The 21423-nt window shown below is 37.7% G+C and overlaps 1 protein-coding gene across 5 annotated transcripts in view; it reads right to left on the reverse strand.

Moving 5' to 3' along the window:
* bin3 (bicoid-interacting protein 3) overlaps positions 1-7286 on the reverse strand; it is a 305604-nt gene extending 298318 nt beyond the window's left edge. For all 5 annotated transcript variants that reach the window (XM_067771262.1, XM_067771261.1, XM_067771260.1 and 2 more), the window contains exons 1-2: positions 7190-7286; positions 6540-7120 (exon numbers count right to left, since the gene is read on the reverse strand). The gene's annotated coding sequence lies outside the window, so the exon portion shown is untranslated. The remainder of the gene's footprint in view (positions 1-6539; positions 7121-7189) is intronic.
* Between the last annotated feature and the right edge of the window lie 14137 nt (positions 7287-21423).

Consider the following 21423-nt stretch of genomic DNA (forward strand, 5'->3'; position numbering starts at 1 on the left):
TTTGGAAAAAGATGCCCAAGCGAACTTACATAACAGTAGAGGAGAAAGCAATGCCCGGCCATAAGCCAATGAAAGACCGCCTTACTCTGCTTTTTTGTTCCAATGCAAGTGGCGACTTGAAAATAAAACCGCTACTTGTCTATCATTCAGAGAATCCACGTGCCTTCAAAAAGCATAATGTTGACAAGAGTAAGCTAAATGTCATGTGGAAGTCGAACAGTAAAGCTTGGGTGACACGTGTTCTTTTTACTGAGTGGATCAATAATGTTTTTGGCCCCTCTGTGCTGAAATATTTGATTGAGATGGATTTGCCTCTTCGTGTCCTGCTTATTATGGATAACGCTCCTTCACATCCACTAAGTTTACAAGATGAACTCATTGAAGAGTTTAAATTCATCAAAATTCACTTTTTGCCACCTAATACAACCCCATTGCTTCAGCCCATGGATCAGCAAGTGATTTCTAACTTCAAGAAGCTTTACACAAAAGAACTTTTCCAGCATTGCTTTGACGTGACTGAAAAAACAAATCTTACTCTAAAAGAGTTTTGGAAAGATCACTTCCACATTGTTGCCTGTCTCAAAATTATTGATAAGGCATGGAAAGGCGTTACTAAGAGAACACTCGAATCTTCCTGGAAAAATCTTTGGCCCGACCGCTTTGCCGAATGCACATTTGAAGGACTCGACGCAGTATCTACGGATCCAATAACCAACGAAATAATATTTTTGGCTGACCGTATTGGGCTAGAGGTGGATGGAAATGACATCGCTGAACTTGTGGCAGAGCACAGTGAAGATCTGACTACCGACGAGCTTATAGAATTGCAATGTGATTTACAACAAGATGTTAAGAAGCAAACTTTATCAGACGAGGAGATAACCGAAGAACAGCAACCGTCTAGTGCAATCAGAGAAATGCTCAAAGCATGGGAGTTTGTGGCATCATACGTTAAAAAGCATCACCCCAGTCAGACAGCGGCAGTACGTGCAACAGAATTATTCAACGATAATGCTGTGTCCCATTTTGAACAAATTTTGAAGGGACGTCAGAAACAAACGACTCTAGACAGTTTTTTGCTTAATGTAGATTAATAATGCTAGGTACTAGGTTTCTTTCAATAAAAATTCAAATTGAAACATATAAGACTGTATTTTTTTTCGACCTGGAACGCATTATTTTAGTTTACATTGATTCTTATAGGAATAATGGTTTTGCTTAACGAACGTTTTGCATAACGAGCAAGATGCTAGAACCAATTGTGTACGTTAACCGAGGGTCCACTGTACTTACATTTATAATCAAATACTGTTAAAAGATATAGTTGCATAAGGTATTATTATTATGTACTGAAAAATACAGAATTATCGCGTAATTCTTTTTTAGTAAAAAGAAAATTGAGCCAAAACAAGCTAGTTTTCCCTTAAAAAAATGTTATAATAAATATAGTTATTTGATTTTTTATGTATGGATATTTTTAAATAAATTTCAGCAAGCTTAATCAAAACAAGTAAGGAAAGTTAAGTTCGGGTGTAACGGACCATTACATACTCAGCTGAGAGCTTTGGAGACAAAATAAAGGAAAATCATCATATAGGAAAATGAACCTAGGGTAACCCTGGAATGTGTTTGTATGACATGTGTATCAAATGTAAGGCATTAAAGAGTATTTTAAGAGAGAGTAGGCCATAGATCTATAGGTGGACGCCATTTAGGGATATCGCCATAAAGGTGGACCAGGGATGACTCTAGAATGTGTTTGTACGATATGGGTATCAAATGAAAGGTGTTAGTGATTATTTAAAAGGGAGTGGGCCTTAGTTCCATAGGTGGACGCCTCTTCGAGATATCGCCATAAAGGTGGACCAGGGATGACTCTAGAATGTGTTTGTACGATATGGGTATCAAATGAAAGGTGTTAATGAGTATTTTAAAAGGCAGTGGGCCTTAGTTCTATAGGTGGACGCCTTTTCGAGATATCGCCATAAACGTGGACCAGGTGTGACTCTAGAATGTGTTTGTACGATATGGGTATCAAATGAAAGGTGTTAATGAGTATTTTAAATGGGAGTGGGCCTTAGTTCTAAAGGTGGACGCCTTTTCGAATATCACCATAAAGGTGGACCAGGGGTGACTCTAGAATGTGTTTGTACGATATGGGTATCAAATGAAAGGTGTTAATGAGTATTTTAAATGGGAGTGTGCCTTAGTTCTAAAGGTGGACGCCTTTTCGAGATATCGCCATAAAGGTGGACCAGGGGTGACTCTAGAATGTGTTTGCACAATATGGGAATCAAATGAAAGGTGTTAATAAGTATTTTAAAAGAAAGTGGGCTTAGTTAGAATGTGTTTGTACGATATGGGTATCAAATGAAAGGTGTTAATGAGTATTTTAAAAGAAAGTGGGCTTAGTTAGAATGTGTTTGTACGATATGGGTATCAAATGAAAGGTGTTAATGAGTATTTTAAATGGGAGTGGGCCTTAGTTCTAAAGGTGGACGCCTTTTCGAGATATCGCCATAAACGTGGACCAGGTGTGACTCTAGAATGTGTTTGTACGATATGGGTATCAAATGAAAGGTGTTAATGAGTATTTTAAATGGGAGTGGGCCTTAGTTCTAAAGGTGGACGCCTTTTCGAATATCACCATAAAGGTGGACCAGGGGTGACTCTAGAATGTGTTTGTACGATATGGGTATCAAATGAAAGGTGTTAATGAGTATTTTAAAAGGCAGTGGGCCTTAGTTCTATAGGTGGACGCCTTTTCGAGATATCGCCATAAACGTGGACCAGGGGCGACTCTAGAATGTGTTTGTACGATATGGGTATCAAATGAAAGGTGTTAATGAGTATTTTAAATGGGAGTGGGCCTTAGTTCTAAAGGTGGACGCCTTTTCGAGATATCACCATAAAGGTGGACCAGGGGTGACTCTAGAATGTGTTTGCACGATATGGGTATCAAATGAAAGGTGTTAATGAGTATTTTAAATGGGAGTGGGCCTTAGTTCTAAAGGTGGACGCCTTTTCGAGATATCGCCATAAAGGTGGACCAGGGGTGACTCTAGAATGTGTTTGTACGATATGGGTATCAAATGAAAGGTGTTAATGGGTATTTTAAATGGGAGTGGGCCTTAGTTCTAAAGGTGGACGCCTTTTCGAGATATCACCATAAAGGTGGACCAGGGGTGACTCTAGAATGTGTTTGCACGATATGGGTATCAAATGAAAGGTGTTAATGAGTATTTTAAATGGGAGTGGGCCTTAGTTCTAAAGGTGGACGCCTTTCCGAGACATCGCCATAAAGGTGGACCAGAGGTGACTCTACAATTTGTTTGTACGATAAGGATATCAAATGAAAGGTATTAAGGAGTATTTTAAAAGGGAGTGGGCCTTAGTTCCCTAGGTGGATACCTTTTCGAGATATCGCCAAAAAGGTGGACCAGGGGTGATTGTAGAATGTGTTTGTACGAAGTGGGTATCAAACTAAAGGTGTTAATGAAGGTTTTGAAAGGGAGTGGCCCTTATATACATATGTGAAGGCGTCAATAAAGCAATCCAATCAACATGTTTCATCCCTTTTTTCGTATTTGGTATAGAATTATTACATTTTTTTCATTTTTGGAAATTTTCGATATCGAAAAAGTGGGTGTGGTCATAGTCGGATTTCGCCCATTTTTAACACCAATGCAAACAGAGTTCAAATAAGTACGTGAACTTAGGTTAGTAAAGATATATCTTATTTTGCTCAAGTTATCGTGTTAACGGCCGAGCGGAAGGTCAGACTGTGTATAAAAACTGGGCGTGGCTTCAACCGATTTCGCCCATTTTCACAGAAAACTGTTATCGTCACAGAAGCCTTACCAAATTTCATAAGGATTGGTAAATTTTTGTTCGACTTATGGCATTAAACGTATTCTAGACATATTAAATGAAAAAGGGCGGAGCCACGCCCATTTTGAAATTTTCTTTTATTTTTGTATTTTGTTGCACTATATCATTACTGTAGTTGAATGTTGACCTAATTTACTTACATATATACTGTAAAGATATTGAATTTTGTCATAAAATTTGACTTTTATAAAAAATTTTTTTTTAAAAGTGGGCGTGTTCTTCATCCGTTTGTGCTAATTTTTATTAGGCACACATATAGTAATAGGAGTAATGTTCCTGCCAAATTACAGCTTGCAAAACTTTGAAACCACCTTCTTTTAAAAGTGGGCGGTGCCACGCCCATTGTCCAAAATTTTACTAATTTTCTATTTTGCGTCATAAGTTCAACCCACCTACCAAGTTTCATCGCTTTATCCGACTTTGGTAATGAATTATCGCGCTTTTTCGATTTTTTGAAATTTTGGATATCGAAAAAGTGGGCGTGGTTATAGTCCGATATCGTTCATTTTAAATAGCGATCTGAGACGAGTGCCCGGGAACCTACATACCAAATTTCATCAAGATATCTCAAAATTTACTCACGTTATCGTATTAACGGACAGACGGACGGGCGGACTTGGCTCAATCAAATTTTTTTTCGATACTGATGATTTTGATATATAGAAGTCAATATCTACATATCTCGATTCCTTTATACCTGTACAACCAACCGTTATCCAATCAAAGTTAATATACTCTATGAGCTCTGCTCAACTGAGTATAAATAGCCTAAGCCCATATACTGCGGCGTATAATAGCACGCCGCATGTGGTGGTAGCGTGCTTAGCCTACCACATCGAAGATCCTGGGTTCAATTAGAATTCAGTTTTTCTAAGCGGGGTCGCTCTTCGGCAGTGATTTGGCAAGTACTCCGAGTGTATTTCTGCAATGAAAAGCTTCTCAGTAGAAGTATGCTTGTTATCAACATGAGCTCCAATGGTATTCAAGCCAAAATGCTTGTTGCGTATATTCGACGCCATTGCGAACGACTGAAAATAACTGATAGGTTAACTAGAGTTTAACCCTGTCTGATCAGCCGATTAAGCTCAACTTTACCTTTAGTTAGAGTACACTGAAAAACTGCAGAATAAGTTTAAGCGTAATTTAAGATCAAAATCTATAACATAGAACTTAGGCAATTATTGCTTTCCCAAGTTCTTATACTGTGAATTACCACCGGTCACCGTCATGAACTCAAGTGTCGCCAATAGCGCCAACACTAAACTCGTTGCTGACAAACAAATATCATTCGACTCAATGGCGCATATAACGCAGCAACTCATTGCGAAGTAGCGTCAAATATTCGCTTGGCGTTCTAGTGCTATCGCACTGAGTTGACACCGGCCTTAGCGTTGGTGCCATGGTTACAACTCCCCAAAAAATGCGACAATACCCATGTTTAAGTTGCAATACCTATTGTTGTTGTTGTTGTTGTTGTAGCGATAGGGACACTCCCCGAGGGCCTTGAGAGTTTTATCCATGTTTATGGTCCTTTGCCGAATATAGATCCGGTACGTTCCGGTACCAAGCCCTACCATCTCGGGAACTATTTGTTACGACCACATGCGACCTTCTTGCCCATACCGCCCTCCCACCCCCTGATACATGACGAGTTCGGGGTCGCCAGAGCATCGGCTGGAAATGAAACAGGATTCGGCACGTTTAGGTGAGTTCGACAATTGGGATTGGAGAATCTATATATTGCGCTGGCAACCTGAAAGGGTTGCGCTACACAACCACTTGAATCTGGCATTTTAGTCACCTCTTACGACAGGCATACCTACCGCGGTATATTCTGACCCCCTAACCCGTTGGGTTTGCAATACCTATCAATAGCCGTATTTTTTAACACGCGTATATCCGTTTACGCTTAAACTTTATATGGACTGCTGAAATATGTGGCTTTGTTTCACCCTGTACACTAATTCTATGTATTCTATGTGTGTCCACAATTCATTGCAACTGATTCAGCTATATGTTATACCCCATGGCCATCAGAGCGTTGTGTCTCCGCTTTTCGGTACACCCTGTTGCTGTAGCTAGTTGTTTAACCACAGCCGCTAGATGGGTCTCCTAAGCATTATCTAGGCGAGGATAGGCGTTTTTTTCACGCGCACACGAAACGTGTACGCGTGTAAAAGCTGATAGCTATAGCAGCTAGTGCTCTCTTTTGTTAGTCTTAAAATTCATTTTAAGCCTAAATACATAATAATAATAATACGCGTGTAAAAAAAAAAACACGGCTAATAAGTGTTTGTCAATTGGAGAAATGCGGGTTGTAAAAGAACACGGCTCGTGAGAAACCGCAAAAACACATGTTCTCTACATTTTATTGTTGGAAAGTTTAGTCACTCTCGCGTTTATTTGCGGCCGGGAAAATTGCGCTCTCTTTTATAATCATCACTCAATTTTCTCTTTACAATTCCGCTTTACCTCTTTGTTACCAATTCCACCCATTTCATGTGTCAAATGTTAAAACGATGTTACAATAAAAACACAAAGATAAAGAACACAACAAAAACAAAAATGATTAGAGTCCAAAAGCATCGCACAAGGCGAAAAGTCAAAATCGGAAATCTGCACATACGACAGATAGCTACTTTACTTACCTTTACAACTGCTCATATATTTATCTCGCTCAAACGCATAGGTGCAATCATAAACGTTTAACAACGTTCAGTGAATCGTATATATATACACAATTAAGCGCGAAAGTACGGCTTAACTATTCATCTCGCTTACTACACCATAGTCACAAGAAATTTTCGCCCAAAATCTAATTTGTAAGCGTAAAAGCCATTTGAAATCAATTCACACACATAATTTTTGGATTAAACCTACGATTTTTGTTCAACTCTTTTATCTAAAAAAAAGTATAGTTTACACATTTTAAATCAAGAAAAACATACAACTTTGTGTACTGCATTTAATGCTCCAGTTCACGAGCTACACTGTGTTGTCTTAATTTGTCTTCATACACTTTTCCTTGCACTCAACACTATTCATGGTGACTTAACCCACACGTGTCTTTTATATTTCCAGTTTTGCGCTTAATATTGACAAGGCGACGGCTAGACATATACTGAAACTTCGCATGAGCTTCTGCTGTTGGCTACCATCAGCCAGATGTGACAAATTGGTTGCGCGGAAGCATGTCGAAACCATAGAAGGTGGCAGCGCTGTGACATACCTACAAACATAAAAAAAACGTCAATGTACTTTGTTTTTGGGAAAGGTTGGACTAATGTCAAAATCGTACTGCGCGTGAAGTTGATGTATCACATCATATTAAAAAAGTGCAAATCGGCTGTAACCATGCTCCAATCTTGTATAGTTCCACCATGCGCGGAAGCACGCCTTTGGCCAACAGAAAATTATATCGTTCTTGAATTTATTGGGGTTTATGTCTCTCATTCCAACCAGCGTGCAAAGCGTGGCATAAATGGTTAATGGAAAAAGATAGCTGTTGGTGTGAAATTTGTAAGCGTTGAAAACCACATAAGTGAAAGCGAAGCAGTTATGCTATAGGCGTGAGTACACTAGCAATCTAGCAATACAAAGCTGTATACAGTTAGATATCTTCTTTGGTTCGATATGGTAACATGGCATAATTTGATAAAAATAAGGCCGCGTTCACGTTCAAATGCATTTCGTTACATCCGACAAAACAAACAATTAGTATACGTGATTGGGTACAGGCATTAGGAATAACAGCTGTCAAAATTTTGTCATCTGAACTTCTGAATTTGTTATTTCTTTATTACTTTGTGTAGAAAGACCTGGTAGCAAAGAACATAGCGTCAACAACTGCAACCAGGCTCGGTGCCTCGGGGCAGCTTGAGCGCCGACCATACGGCCATAGTGGTATGGCGTCATCAATCACAAGGCGAACAAACTACCTTATTCCCTTCGAGGGAGATCTTAAGGCCACAATAGAGGTGGACGATTGGGGCAAGGGTGCTTAAATTGCGGACGAGGCGATACATGTGTACACAGATGGTTCCAAAGTAGTGGAAGGAGTAGGGTCTGAGGTGTACTGTTCTGATCCGGAAATAAACAGATCCTACATGCTGCCGGATTACTGTAGTGTTTTCCAAGCGGAAATAGTAGTAACACCATTCAAAGCGTTCGGGGAGGTTCATACGTTACAACAACAAACGTGTTGTAAATTATTACCAAGAATTCAACCTCAGCATTTATGAACACCTCTCCCGACATTTCTGGATGTTATTAACAGTCGACAGCTCTTGTAAATTAGCCGTGTTTTTTCACACGTATATACGTCCACGTTTGCGCGTAAGAAACGCGTGTTCACCTAGGCAAGGTGCACACGAGGCTACGCGTCATAGACGCTGCAGGCGAAATTTGTACACTTTGATGCCGAATACATGTATTTGAATGGAGAGCTGCATACGAGGCGTCAGCTGCATGAAAGCGACAAAGCATGGAATTTTCGTGTAGCTAAGCACAGCAATATTGGTCGCTGAGCGTACGTACGCTTGAAAAAAAGTAAGAACAAGATGTTTGTTTACATTTTTTTGTATGCAAATTTGTGTAATTAGTTAAAAAATGTAACTTTAGTTAACAAAAGTGCGTGAAAGGTATATTACCAATGCGAAAAAGAGTATTTAACACCACAACAGCTTGGTTAGACATTGTTGAAGCGTTTAGAAGGCTAAAAAGTGTTGGAAACTAGAAATCACCCTTTTCTCTAGTCCGCGGTGGTTTAAAATTGCCTTTCATAATTTACAAAGGCACGGGGATGCAATCAACGTTTAATACCTATTTTCCTTTGGTTTCGGGGACGGATATAGCTGAAGAAATTAAATTTTTTATTTTTTTCAATAATTGTTTGCTTTTTGTAGCGACGCTCGAAAGTAGCTTGTGTGCAGACCTTGAGGCGTAGAGAAATTGTAGCTATATGAAATATCTTATACGCGTCTATGACGCGTAGCCTCGTGTGCACCTTGCCTTAGATAATGCTTAGGAGACCCATCTAGCGGCAATTAGTTACAGAGCATGTACCGAAAAAGGGGGACACAAACCTCTGTTGGCCATAATGTATAAGCTATAGCTGACTTGGTTGCGATGAATAGTGGGCACACACCATTTGTAGAGGTAATGCATAGAGGTGAAACATAGACGCATATTTCAGTTGCATCTGAGTATAATGCGTATTTAAATTTGGAAGTAACAATTTTCTGCGCAGCAATTTCAGAAGAGTAGATAGAGTTTAAATGGCTAATTAAACTTCCTTAACCCTAACGCCATAGTCATAGTACAGGTCTACAAGTAGAATATGTAGCAGCGCGCACATACACAGCCACGCTCACCTGATAAAATGCTTGTTCTTGTTCATTTTTTGTGTGGATGCTATTTGGCACTGTTGTACTTCTTAGGTCCAAGAAAAGTGTAGTAGCTGCTAACGAAAACTGTGTAAAATTTTTATTGCAAAATTACAAAGAAATATCCTTATTTACTTTCAAATGAGCACTTAATTCCATCTCTCTTTAAAATCCATATGTTTTGGACAATTTTAATTAACAAATTTTGATACTTTATTACCGGGCACGATTGCTAAGACACGACCAAAACCGTCGAGGGGGTATTAATAGACGCGTTTTTGCCTCGCTTCCAATAATTTGAATACTTTTTCGCCTTTGAACTATAGATAACAGGACAAAGGGCGTCTTTTTATTTCTCTTTCCACATTTTTGGACGGGTTATTGCAGTCGACCTTGGTTTCAAAATGTTTTTCGCGGAGAACTTTTGAACGGGTAGAAAAACTTAGCACTCGTGTTTCTATTCTTAACGCTGCTATAACTACGCGTCCTCAGATATCCCAATTCAAGACTTCTGTATAATTTTCTGTAGGACGCATATAGGTGCAATACATTTTCATATTAAATTCGTAAAAAAAATTAAACATCGCGGCAACCCATATCTGATATTCCGCTCCTTTTTTGTTTCCCTGCGCCGCTTTTCACAACCATAGTGTATAAGTACAAGTGTGTTGACTTCTTTCTGACAGGCACTCGCTTAAGTGAGCATAACGGGAAAATCTGGGTTGCCATTGTTGTTTCGTTTGAAAACGGTCAATTAGGGTTCTGTGCAGGGACGTAAAAGATTGAAACAGGGTTTATGTAGTCACAAAAGTGTTGCTCCTGTTCCACAGCATTTTAATTTTTTTCAGGGCGAAAATTGTTCAGTTCAGAGTTATTGACTTTCATTAAAAATTTAATTTATTATACAAGGTTACTTCTCTAAGTGTAAACAGCTTAGAAAACGTAGAGTTTTTCAAATTATTGTGAAAAACTTTTTAAACTCAACAACAAAGTATATCGGTAAAATATTTTCTAGGATTTATGAATTTCTGTACCCAAGTTCACAAGATTTGTGTAATAAAAGAATCTGGTAACAGCATTTCTAAACGAAAAAACAACAATGTTATTGCATAAAAACGTACCTAATAGTTAAACTTTCATTCCCTCGTATTTTTGCCCGCTTCTTTGGTTTGCTTCCACTCACAGCACCGTTTTATTTGCGGGAGACTTTCACAGCGACAGAAATTAAGACGGATTTACATAGACGCTTTGGTTGTGTTGCATCGATCTGAAGCCTTGGCAGGCCCATAATATAAAAATGAGACTCCTTGCGATTTTCTTCGCTTTGAAGCGATGAGAGTTGTAAATCCTCCTTTGAGAATTTCGCAACTTTTTGAGTCCGTAACATTCAACAAACTTTGCTTGGCAAATTATAGGAGCTCCCATAAATTTAAGCATCAAAAGATTTACATATATGATTTAGTTGCATGCCTACGCTTTGACGACGCCATAGGAAAACAATCAAACGCTTTGCGTTATCTTTGCTTTGAAGCGACCAGCGCGTTTATATAATTTTGCTTTATGCATTTGTGTAAACAGCCATAGAAGTGAAAATTTTCCTCAGGAAACATGTTACACGCTTTATACTTTGTTAAGTTTCTCTAGACCTTTTTGACTCTAATTTAAATAAATTTCGCTTTCGGTATGTTTCCGCATTGTTGGTGGCTACAAATCTTCTATTATATATATTTCCGCGGAAATATATGCAATTATTTCATCTGTTAAAACTACAAAGTTTTATTAAACTATCAAATGCAACTCAGCTTAAAGTACTCTTATGTACCAAAAATGCAACTCTAGACCTAAGATTTGCATCAGGTGAGCGAGGCTGTTTGTAATTTTGATATTTATCGCTTAGTGGACACACTGGTACTGTACACAATGTCCACGACAGCAACCCCGGTAATTTTGACACTTCGTTCAGTGTCAAACGCATGTTCCACGCAGGTTCCACTGAGTTCCACACTAGTTTGACACTGACCGAAGTGTCAAACGGCAGTGTGATAGAAAGAGAAAGGAATTGTTTCCTTCTCATACATATCATACTTGTAAAAGCCAAATTAAACTTCCTTAAGGGCGAATTAATGGTGACTTATAACCATAAAGCCATAACCAGATAAAACAGCTGATCGAACCTACCTTATGGAAATCAATGTAATCGATTAATGGTGCCATACCATAACGCTAACTCGCTTACATTGATTTCCTTAAGGCAGGTTCGATCAGTTGTTTTATCTGGTTATGGCTTTATGGTTATAAGTCACCATTATTTCGCCCTTTAACCCTAACGCCTTAGTCGTAACTATAAGGGCGAATTAATGGTGACTTATAACCATAAAGCCATAACCAGATAAATCAGCTGGTCGAACCTACCTTATGGAAAGGAATGTAATCGATTAATGGTGCCATACCATAACGCTAACGACATAGCCAATCAATTAGTTTTTGGTTTCTCGCCATATCCATAACCTAAAAATATTTGAGTTGGTGAATTTAATAACTTTTTGTAGATTTTCTTCATTTTTTTGGATACGTTATGACTAAGAGACTTATTTTTTGTGGAATATGTTTGTAATTTTTTGCGTTTTCTTCATTTTTATGAAATTTTCACGATTTTTAGGTTAAGGCACCATTAATCGATCACATTGAGATCGTTACGGATATGGGTATGGTTACGACTACGGCGTTAGAGTTAAGGAAGTTTAATTTGGCTTATACCCATATCCATAACCATCTCAATGTGATCGATTAATGGTGCCTTAACCTAAAAATCGTGAAAATTTCATAAAAATGATGAAAAGCAAAAAATTACAATCATATTCCACAAAAAATAAGTATCTTAGTCATAACGTATCCAAAACAATGAAGAAAATCTAAAAAAAGTTATTAAATTCACCAACTCAAATATTTTTAGGTTATGGATAGATATGGCGAGAAACCAAAAACCAATTGATTGGCTATGGCGTTAGCGTTATGGTATGGCACCATTAATCGATTACATTCCTTTCCATAAGGTAGGTTCGATCAGCTGATTTATCTGGTTATGGCTTTATGGTTATAAGTCACCATTAATTCGCCCTTAAACCTGTACTATGGACATAGTCGTAACCATACCTATATCCATAACCATCTTCAATGTGATCGATTAATGGTGCCTTAACCTAAAAATGCTGAAAATTTCATAAAAATGTAGAAAACGCAAAAAATTAAAAACATATTCCACAAAATATAAGTCTCTTAGTCATAACGTATCCAAAACAATGAATAAAATCTACAAAAAGTTATTAAATTCACCACCTCAAATATTTTTAAGTTATGGATATGGCGAGAAACCAAAAACCAATTGGTTGGCTATGATACCCACTCAGAATTTAGGTGATTAAATTTTGAATTTCCCTGCATATCAGTACATTTTGATTACTCTTTGTGACTAAATAACGAGTTATCATACAATTGAACAAAAGAAATAATCAAATATGAATACTTTTGATGATCAAAAATTTAAAATCATTTTTCGATCACATTTTGGGATCATTTATGAAGTCCTTTGATGATTAAATTTTAATATTTCATAAAAATCAACAAAAAGAATAATCAAATATGAATTCTTTTGATGATCAAAAACTGAATATTGTTTTTCAATCACATTTTGGAATCATATTTGAATCAAATGTGTTTACTTTAGGTGATCAAAAATTTATAATCATTTTTCAATGAGCTTTCTGAATCTTTTCCGACTATCTTTACTGACTGAACAATAAATTTTATACTTGTTAAAATTTTAGTTTTCATTGAAAATCTTATTTTTTTCACGTGCACACATTTTTTCAATCATGAAGTTAGACAAAATGTATACATTTTTTTTTATTTATACAAAAGATATTGTAAATGCTGCTCGTAACCGAAGATGTTTCCAATCATTTCTCCAGCTTCGGCTTCCCAGAAAATACATAATGGTTGGACAATACAAATGTTGTGAGCTATTTGAACCCCAGGTAAGTGAAACTCTCTAGCTATACCTGAATACGGCTGCAACATCCCGTACCTTATCGTTTTTTAAGATATTGACGATCATAACTGATGTGGGATGTTATAGTCGCAGGTGTATATCAGTCAAGTTTATTTGCGAATTACCTTTGGTTCAAATAGCTCACTTCCGCATGCTTTCTTCCCCTGATGAAATATGATTATCATGTAGTATCTTATTTTGTATGAGATATGAAGAATAAATCAATGAAATATGTTCACGAATATGATCAGAAAATGACTGCGAAAAGCAGTCAAATGTTACTCTAAAACAGTTAAAGTTCAATTTTACAATGATAACAAATATGGATAAAAAGCAGTCCAAAACATGAATCAAAAATGATTATTCAAGAATTATCACATTTATGGTACATTTTTCTCCCGACGATACATTAATTTTCGAATAGAAAATACTTTTAAATTTCAACGTTTTTAAACATCTTGGGGTATGATATTTGAATACTTATGATCAAAATTTTCAAAAAATGCTGGCTGGGAATGATTATGGCGTTAGCGTTAGGAATGGCACCATTAATCGGATACATTGATTTTCATAAGGTAGGTTCGATCAGCTGTTTTATCTGGTTACGGTTTTATGGCTATAAGTCACCATTAATTGGTTCTTAACGCTTAGCAGTCCATATAAAGTTTAAGCGTAAACGTATATAAATGTAAAAAATATACAGCTATTATCATAAAATTTGTTTCAGACTTTACGAATGAAAATGGACGCTTTTAGGAAACAAGGCTGATGGTCAATCGTTGAGCCCAGAAAGTTAGGGCGCACCGTTGAGTATTTTTGGTCTACTCAGCGGTTGGGATTTTACGTCAAATTACTAAGCATAATTTTTTTAGAAACATTCACTCAACGTATTTCTTCGACTTATCTGACATTTCTTTGACATTTTAAAGTCATGGTTATTATTAAAATTTTCCTTCTTAATATTATAGTGAAGTGTGAAAAATATTCCATGAATCGATGTATTTTTGATCGACTTTCCGTCATCCCTTGTCAAATTTGGTTTCGTGACAAACCGCCCTACAAGACGGAGGTAACCAGTTCACCAACACATTCAAAGCTTTTTTCGCTCTCCACTAACCCATCGACGTTTCATGCTGTCATCGAAATGACAGTTCATTAATTATTCCGGAAAACATTGAAACGCAAAAAAATATAAATTGTTTACAACGAAAAATATGTTGTGCTTTTAGTTGTGACATGTGACGGAAATTAAAAATTTTGTTGCAGAGAACACCTTTTTGCGTTGGCGACCTTCGCCCAAAATAACATTAAGTTAATTTGAGTTGTGACATGTGACGGAAATTAAAGATATTGCTGCAGAGACCATCTTTTTGCGTTGGCGGCCTGCGCCCAAAATAATATTAAGGGTAACGTTTTACAAGACGGTACACCACCTAATTTAAAAATATAAAATATTAATAAAAACGGAGCTCGAGGCGCGCCTTTTGATTCCACGTTTGATAATTTTTGATAAAAATTGGGTTGTGCACCGTCTTTTAAATCGTTACCATATTAGGTTGTATAGAATCGACGGGATGGCCTACAAGGTTTTATGTCAACTAAATCGCTCCCGATATGTTCGGGCTAGTACCTTAATGGTTCCCGGAACGTACCCGCTACAACAACAACAACATTATTTACTTTCTGATTTTCATTCATACGTATGTGCATTTTCAAATAATAAAAAAAAAGTTATATTATTCTATTAGATAGCATCTCCGCCGGGTTGCGATTCAGCTCAGAATATGCCAAAATCAGAGGAAATCTACAAAAACAAGGTACTTTACAAGCAACATGCTTTGGAATACGGTACCAAACTGGTTGGATGTGTTTCTCTAAAAAAGGGTGGAACTACGCATCTTGGTTTTCCAGTATTTGCTTCGGTAATTTATATTGATTTGTAGTGATTAAAAATTGCAATAGTAGATAATGTAATGTGAATTAAAACTGAATAGGTAGCCGGAGCAAAAAAGGCAACTGATCGGCATGCAACTGTTATTTATGTGGTGCCACCGGGAGCTGCTTCTGCTATCCTAGTAGCATTAGAAGCAGAAATTTCTTTGATTTTTTGCATCACCAAAGGTGTGCCATAACATGATAGGGTTCGCGTTAAGCACGCTCTCTTAAGGCAAAAAAAATCGCGTCTAGTCAGGCCCGATTGTCCAGGAATCATCGCACCAGAAAGGGTAAGTGAATTGGCTACCATATTAAATATATAAGCAAAATGTATGAATTTTTTAGTGATAATTTGTCATGCTTTTGTTGATAATCAACTGAAGAATGCAGATACGACAGAGTTCGAAGTTCATGTGAAAACCAATTAATTTTTTTAATTAGCGTTTGGAGAGAACAATACATATGTATGTATGCATAGAACTGCATAGAAGGGGAGGAAAAATTCATTATAATCAGTAGATTTGCAAGATTTTTGTCATTTTCCCTGCATCGCAGTTGTCATTACATTGCGTTAAGAGAGGACATCAACACCTTACTACCCACATCCAGTTAAAATTATTGTAAATTTTGCTCTTTTCATCACTGTTTTAAAACGTGGAAAATTATATATCGAGCATTCCATTGAGAATGGTACATTTTAGCAGACTTTCGCATTGCCGGCATTATTAATATTCAATCCCTAGAAGGTTTAATGTAGTCATATCAATAGTTCCCGAGATGGTGGGGCTAGTACCACAATGGTGCTTGTTACCGGAACGTAGATAGATAGATCATTTATTGAGGATTGCACAGTGACTTGCACATCTCCTTCACAGCACCTCATCCTGGCCGACTTCCTTGATGAACCCCAGCAGTGTTCTTTGCTTGAGGGATTAAATGTGGGAATGCTCTGGCCATGGTGAGCCCATAAACTTAGCCCTACGTCTTGAAATTGCGCCGTAATCTAGAAGGATATGGTCCACCGTCTGCTGATCTATCACATCTGTATGTGTTGTTCGATACTATACCCAGCTTTTGCATGTGACTGTTCAGTCTACAGTGTCTTGTAAGAATAGACGTTGGGGTTCTTAGGTAATCTTTTTGAGAGGCCTATTAATGCCCTATATCGAGTTGTGCTGTAACCCCCTAACAGTAACTTAGATTGACTCAGGCCTGGCATATTGCGCCAGTGTTCTCTCTTTTCCCTCCCTTCTGCTAATAAATGCCCCTGTGGGCCAAATTGCAGGAACGGCTCGGGATCGATGGGTCATGCAGTTGCTGCCTCTCTCCGTGTTGTCCGCCTGCTGTTGTAGTAGTAGCAGTGCTTCGCCCCATCCAATAGGTGCGACCGATCACAAATTGTCATCAATGTCCTCTAACGGGAGTCCAAAGAAACTTTCTGTTTGAACACGGGTGGGCCATAATGAGAGGAGTGTTAGAGGCGTTGGTTCCACAATACAGTTAAAGAGATGGTTGGTGACATGTGAGGACACATTACAAGCAGGACAATGTTTTGTATGTCGGGGTTGATTCTGGATAGGTAAGAGTTTAACCTGTTACGTTATCCAGCTCGAAGTTAAGCTAGAGTGACTACTCTCGTTTCCCTAGGGAGAGTGCGTTCCTCCTCTGCTAGTTTTGTTCTTTGAGTACAGGAATCACCGGCATAGAGGTCCGACGCCTGTTTGTGGAGTTCACTGAAGACATGCTTGTGTTTTTTAGCTTCATACGGCTGTGTTCTCAGGTGCCGTATTTCCTCATAATGTAATGAGGCCGTGAACAGCAAGAGCCACAAATATTTATAAAAGTTACGAGGACGCTGGATTTTGGAATCTAGCCCAGAGCAACCTGTCCGATGCAACCATCCCTTGCACGTGAAACACTGACAAGAGTATTAATTTTTTTAATTTAATTTATTTATTATTACGGCTGTTTAGGCCTAAAACTTAAACTACTAAGTACAATTCATTGTTATAATCACTTATTTCTATTGAATATGCTGTTGGAATGCCATGTGATTCCGATCAGCATATTTACTAGCGTGACAGAGGGACGAGTCTGGGAGCCACTCATTAAAGGAAGGTTGAAAAGGACGCGTTTCCAATCCTCCAGTGCTCCCAGCTTAAGGCAACAAAATTTGGAACTTATATTTTTCAATTATATTTGTATTTTAAGCTGTCGGAATGTATTAGTCTCCGATCAACACAGCTAAACATGTCTTTCGATGTTGGAGATTGAAAATGACGTGTATCCAATCACCCCTCAACTTTTTTTAGTAAAGACGCTGTCGGAATGCATGAAGATTCCGGTCAGCACAGCTCAACATATAATGGGAGGTTGAAAAGGGCGTGTTTCCAATCCCCCTGCTCCAACTTTTGTTTGGCCTTATTTTCGTTATTTTTGTTACACATTATATAATTTTATTGTTATATTAATGTGGGAATTAATCCTGACAGTGTGGCAACACCACGGCGGAGCAAGCGTCATACGAATGAGGAGTAGAGAATATAATAGAATTGAATAGAAGTCAGTCGTTAATCTGTCGTCAGCCGTTAAACTCGCGTTCGCATACTAAAATCGATTCGTTACTTAAACTTAATATAATTTAACCTTTAAAACCTAAATGTTACTATTAAATATTCTTATAAATAAATGTGTTACTTTTATAAACAGTGTTGTGTGAATAAAAGGAAATAGGGCTTGAGAAGGTAAGTCCTACAAAATTGGGGGCTCAACCGCGATTGTACTACGAAAAATAGCCAAATTTTTGATAAGTACGCGGTGAAAAAAAAAAAAGATGCTAAGAACGGTCGCGATGCGAAAATCCGTGTAAGTGAATTGAAAAATAAAAAGTTTAGAACGGGCGAGTGCGCATACATTTATTGTATTGTGCAGCGTCGTGGACAAAATGCATGAAATGCATTTATAAGAAAATTTTAGGTGAAGTGAATTTGGACGAAGTGCAAGCTAACGCACTTATGTATGTAAATGTGAAATATTCTCGAAGAAAATTCAGTGCGGAAAAAGGGTTGTAAGAGGTACAGTACCTCATAGAAGTGTAGAAAACGTTTTCAAAAATTTGTAAGCACGTATGCAAAAAATTTGTAGTCTTCTCGGAAGAAAACCGGGGGAAAAATTGTTGGAAAGTGTACAGTTATCTCCATAAGAAAGCGAGGAAGCCATGTGTACATAATTATATGGATAAGTACATACAACATATGTACATACATAAATACCAGTGGCCGGTAAATTTTTGAATTCCGCGAAGCCAATGCAAAGCCAAGCTAGCGTCCTAACGGCAATCCGAAAATAGAATCGGCAGTAACGACAAAAGTGGAAAATGAGAGAATAAAGTAAACATAGAAAACAAGACAAAGTGAAAACGAAAATCAAATCGGCAGCCACAAAAAATAAAAATTAGAGAATAAAGCAAACTCAAAAAGTAAAGACAATAGTGGTAACACAAAAAGTAAAATAATTCAAACTAAAGGTTGAAGAAAAGTATCAACAAACACAAGACATAAAAACAAAGTAAATATCACACCAAGCCAGAACCGAAGACATCAGTAGCAGCAACAACAACAAGAACATCAGGAGCAACAGCGAAGGGCGAAGCCGATAGCGCAGCAGAAGACAATAGAAGCAGCTAGTCGTAAGAATAATATTTGTATGCGCTAATGTATGTATCTAATTTTGCATTTTCATTTTACTCTTTGATTTGATTTGTATTGGGTTTGAAAATATTGCGAAAATGGAAGCAAGTGAAATAAGAGCGTTGACGGTTGACGAGTTAAGAGAGAAATTGAGAGAGCTCAATTTGAATGCAAACGGGTTAAAGAGAGATTTGCAAGATAGGTTATTAGCACATTTCAATTCGAATGAAGTAAATGATCAGAGTGATGATGGTAGTGAACATTCGTTTACAACAGTAGCAAATGCAGGTGCAGGGGCGTTGCAAATAAATAGAACAGATAGGGTTGCTTTCACACTTCGTGATATCAAAGAGAGCATATCTGCGTTTAGCGGTGACAATTCCATTGACGTGAAACATTGGATTGTTGAGTTTGAAGACGTGGCTGATACAGTGGGCTGGAATCAGTTGCAAAAGTTTGTTTATGCGAAACAACTTTTGACTGGTGCTGCTAAAATATTTGCGCGTGGGTTAGTAGGGGTAAGAAATTGGATTTCTCTTAAAAATGCTCTAGTTGACGAATTCGGTGAAAGGATATGCGCTGCAGAAATTCATCACGCTTTAAGAAATAGACGTAAACAAACAAAAGAAAGTTTGAATGAGTACTTATACGTTTTAATAGAAATGGGCAAACCCATATCGCTGGATGATCAAAGTATTATTTCGTACTTTGTAGAGGGAATTCCAGATACCAGGGCTAATAAAATAATGTTATACCAAGCAAAAAATTTAAAAGAATTAAAAGAACAATTGCGCGTGTATGAAAGGGTGAAAGGGCCTCACTATTCGGTAAATAAGGCGAGTGCACCTCAATCACCAGCGAGTTTTAGTGATAATAAAGACAAACAGAACAGTTCTAAAAAAATTTGTTTTAAATGCAACAAAGAGGGTCACATAGCAAAGGGCTGTGGAAAAGAAAGCAATGTAAAATGCTTCAAATGTAAACAAATTGGACACTATTCGTACGAGTGCAAAGAAAAGGCTAAAGATGTGAAAAGCGAGCCTATGAGCATGATAAAAGAGGGTAGAGCTGATAATGTAGCAAAGAAAGCTAACGATTTTTATTTTCTTGATATTACAATGAATAATATTACGTTTTCTGCTTTGGTCGATACCGGTAGCAAATATAGCATAATGAGGTATGACACACTCCTAATGCTAGGTGATGTGGAGCTAGACCGGGAGAAACTACATCTAAGCGGGGTAGGGAAAGGCCAACTCACGACACTGGGTTGCTTTTATTCGGAAATAAATGTAGACGAGGCAGTTCTACAAGTACGGTTCCATGTGGTTAGGGAAAGAGACGTACCATATGCGGCGATTATTGGTTGCGACGTTTTAAAGAAATTTGAGTTCATAATAAAGGAAGACCAAATCCATTTTAAGTCATTGATAGGTGCCGTAGCTGCGGTTGCGGTGGAATGTAAGCGTCAGGAAGAGGTGGTGAGGCCAAGAGCGATAGATGATACGGAGGTATCAGTCGTGCCATCTGCTGTGGTAGTTGGTAGCAACATCACTTCTGTGGACGATCAGCGTGTGATTGAAGATGGTGGGGATAACACTAACTTCAATGAGATTTGGCTTAAGGAGTTTGAAACGTTATGTTTGGCACAAGATGCGACAGAAGGCGTCGAGCAGGAGAATGTCGATCTGTCGAACATTGGGGAAAATTACGTAAAAGAAATCGAGGCATTGATAAGCAATTATATGCCTAGGAAATCGAGAAGTTCACCAGTGGAAATGAAACTGATACTAACAGATGAAATACCAGTTTATCAGCGTCCACGTAGAATGACTTTTGCAGACCAAAAATGGGTAGATGAGCAAATTACTATCTGGTCGGAAGAAGGTATTATACAAAAGAGTTCGTCCGAATACGCCTCTCCGATAGTACTCACTACTAAGAAGAACGGATCAAAGAGATTATGTGTAGATTATAGGAAAATAAACGAAAAAATAATACGAGATAATTTTCCTATGACAGTTGTCGATGAAGTGCTTGACAAGTTGTACGATGCGTTAGTTTTTACAACTTTGGATCTGAAAGATGGATTCTTTCACGTTCCTATAGAGTCAGCTTCCAGAAAATATACTTCATTCGTGACACAAACAGGCCAGTATGAATTTTGTTTCGTACCTTTTGGTATATCCAATTCACCTGCGGTATTTTGTCGGTACGTACAAGCAATTTTTCATGATTTATTGAGGGACGGTACGGTAATTATATACATGGACGATATTGTTATTCCGTCTAAAGACGAATACGAGGGTATAAAAAAACTCAAGTTGGTTCTAGAGCGCGCAAGCCAATATGGGTTAAATATACAATGGGCAAAATGCCAATTTCTGAAGCGACAAATAAATTTCCTGGGTTACATCGTTGAAATGGGGAAAATTCTACCGTCTAGTGAAAAAACCAGAGCAGTTGAAAACTTTCC

The sequence above is a fragment of the Eurosta solidaginis genome, chromosome 3, assembly GCF_040869045.1.
Source record: "Eurosta solidaginis isolate ZX-2024a chromosome 3, ASM4086904v1, whole genome shotgun sequence".
NCBI lineage: Eukaryota > Metazoa > Arthropoda > Insecta > Diptera > Tephritidae > Eurosta > Eurosta solidaginis.